The sequence below is a fragment of the Cyclopterus lumpus genome, chromosome 21, assembly GCF_009769545.1.
Source record: "Cyclopterus lumpus isolate fCycLum1 chromosome 21, fCycLum1.pri, whole genome shotgun sequence".
Taxonomy (NCBI): domain Eukaryota; kingdom Metazoa; phylum Chordata; class Actinopteri; order Perciformes; family Cyclopteridae; genus Cyclopterus; species Cyclopterus lumpus.
The window spans coordinates 11,764,294-11,767,730 of record NC_046986.1 but is presented as its reverse complement, the minus strand read 5'-3'; positions in this window follow the sequence as shown (position 1 = coordinate 11,767,730).

Here is a 3,437-nt window from a genome sequence, read left to right as displayed (position 1 = left end):
TTTTCTCCAATAATGCTCCACAAAGTATTTAATGAGACATTCCAGGTGTATCAGTTTCAAATGTCATCACAGGCTAATATTGATAAATTAATTAATTAATAGTTCTGAAAAAAATATGGCAATTTCGCAAAATGTTAAAGAGACTGAACAGTGAAATGCAGGTAATTGTAATTTGGGAATGGAACAGATGGTGTTTCAATCACTGACGTATTTTACAGTATGTACACAACCTAAACCGGAGTCTTTTCAGCATTTGACTTCCGCAGTATTTATTCACACCTTTGCAAACAATTGCAGTCATTTTCACCATTCAGAGTGACGATGTTTGAAAAAACAGGGACACTGTGTGTTGGAACAGCGTTGTGCAGAGAGGACCTCGTAGCCCTGCAGATATGGGCTGGTAACACTTGCGCTGGGTAGATCAGCTGGTGTGAAGATTTCTTCTCTCTTTACAAGTGTTTGGTATTATAACTTTATACCACTTTCCAAAATCAAATACTGCTTAATAGACGGATAGATTTGTATCAACCGTAACTGATTTTGCATGGCCCATTTCAATGTGTTTCATAAATGAATCAAACAGGATGCAGTGATAGTAATGCTACCAACTAAAATAAAGGAGCACTGCTAAAACACAACACATTTATTCTTTTTTTTTGGCAAATACATATCCCTAATGATCCTCTCTGGTTAATCTGCAAAGAGTCGAACATTGTGCAGCCTGCATGCTTTTCTCTCTGGGATCATGAACAGCTGCTTGCTCATAATTATGTTGTCATTCGTTGTTATTTGGAAGAGGAAACTCGTACTGACAGCTAGGATTTTTTTTTGTGTGTGTATGTGTATTTCCGTACACTGTATATTTACACACTTGTGTACAGTCCACTTAAGCTCTAATGCATTATTACTACCATAATTTCCAGTAAAATATGATATATTTGTGCAATTTTGTTCCTTATGATATTTGCTACCAGTGGCAGTAGGATTGAAATAGATTTAAGAGCTGTAACAAAAAAATGAAGGAGGATAAAAAAAAAAAAGAAAAAAGAGAAGGATATGGATTGAGACGGAGAAGTAGCAGGCTGATTACAAGGTGTCGAAATTGCCAGGAGCAAGAAGGTGAAAGCAATCAGGGGTGAGAAGAGTGCAGCATTCGTGAGGGGCAACTAATTATCCATCTCATTTGTGGAGAGAAGCATTTGAGGCAGCTCTAGCCCTGTGAATGGTGACAGATTGGTGCGGAGGAGAGGGGAGGTGTTAGAACAATGGAGCCCAGCTCACCATCATTACTGCATGCTAATCAGTAGTGCTTCTGCACCACCAGTCAATGCTGTAAAGAGTTTGGGGAGACAGGGAAGTCACAGGCTTCAGGGGATCACAGTCCTTTTAAAGCAGTGAGGAGAGGGACGAAACAGCACAGTAAAGCTGTCGGCAATTATTTGAGCTTGTAAGTTATCCTATGCAGAGAATAATCTGTGTGGCCTGCGGTATCAGCATGTACTTGAAAGATGAGGTACTGGTACTGGAGTATTTATAAGTGGATTAAGGGAAGTAATAGGTCATGGTGTAACGAATAATATGAACATTTAAAGATAATGAAAGAGGAAAGTAAGCAGAAAGCATAATAAAAGGAATATAAACAGGGGGGAAAAAAGAACACCTTTTTAGGGCTTTACATTTTTTGTTCATATATATATTATAAAAATACATACTGTGCGTTCCAATACCCACACTACTATACTCTTTAGTGTGCCAGAAAAATGTTTAGTATGTCTCAATGCGCACCGGATATATGAGCAAAAGTCTAAAAGTTTAAGGTATGACTAAGTAGAATGTCAGATCACAATATTTCATGAAATACAATATGCAAATTAAAAAAAAGCTAGTTTGCTTACATGCAGCACATCTCTTAGGGTGTTGCCAGCATTGTTAGTTATAATCAGCTGGGTTCAGAGTGAGTAAAAGCGCTGCTTAAAGCTGGGTGATGCCGCAGCTGTGTATTTCTGCATTGGAAATCTACACTCATTCTGTAAAATGGTAAAAACCACAATCTAAAATCATGTATTAGTCTTGTTTTATTTTTAATAGTAGCGTTCACCAGTGCTTATTCCTGTTTTGCTTTTTACACATATTGACAGTTGTTATACTGTATTTAATATAGTATATATATATTATAATAGCAGTAGACAATAGACTGATGAGGCACCATTCCACAAAGTCATTGTTATCTAAATATTTAAACAATGGTTTTCAGATTGTGCCATTGCCAAAAGATGTAACACGAGTGGGGGAGAAAAAAGAGATTGTTAAAGGGTTTAATCAAATCATAAAACAAAACAGAGAGATATCAAGTGGATTAAGGTCACCTGACTACAATGCCCTCTTCACATCAATCTCATTACAATAATTAACAACTTTGGCGAGAAGCATATTCAACTGTCTGTGCACTGGTCACCGTTGGCATGAGAGACTGCCAACTCTCATGGCGTTGCGAGCTGAGAGTATCACCTCACAGTTGTCTTGCCATGCGTTGGGCTCCTCGTGCTCTCTGCGCAGCAGTGGTGGAGCCGACTGTGTTCGATTAAATGTGTTGAAGCCATCGCTGCAAAGTCTCAAAGCAGCCTCTCATCTCCATTGTGATTGTTTCAGTGCTGGTCTGAGAGCCCTGATTTCTGGAGCAGAGATTTGGCAGTCACAGCAAGTGATGACAGAGGCAGTGGTGAGATCGCACCCAGAACCCCAGAGGAGGCTCACGCTTCAGGCTCTTTCAATACGCAAAAAAACCCCACAAAAGCACTGATCAGAGGAGTCTGACGATGACATTGTTCTGAAAATCAAGTGGTTCAGCTGCCACAGTAAACAATTATTGTCCATGTTTATTTGTGGAGGATGGGGGTGTTGGACATTTGTAAACTTCTGAACTTTTTGATGACACTTGGCTGCCAACTTGAAATAACTGTACAACTACAAGTTTAGCTCTCAAGATGTCATCCTCCTGTTATCTTATTGTCGCTGGTAAATCAGTGTATGTTGTTTTTTCCTCTCGACACACAGGGGTGGGATGGAGCCTGACGATGTTTGCGGAATGGCAACTTGCAATTCAAGGTTTAAGGCAGCATGAAATAATCCAATCTTGGTTTAATGACCTAGCCTTGCTGGGCGAGGACGACAGGGAACATGCTCTTGACTTGTACTGAATTTGCCAATTAACACCTCCAATAACAGGCTGCCTCTGAACATCACCAATGTGGAGAGAGGAGGAGCAAGTCTCATGCACTTTGTTTTTCAGCCTCTGATCCTGTAATGATTAGGTCTGCGATTTCTTATACGCTGAAAATGATTTTTGTCTTATACACTGCTTGGTGAAATTTCCCTCAATTTTGCATGAATTGTTGCAATGGCTTTACGGTAAATCTCCCCTTCACGAGCTGTGCAGT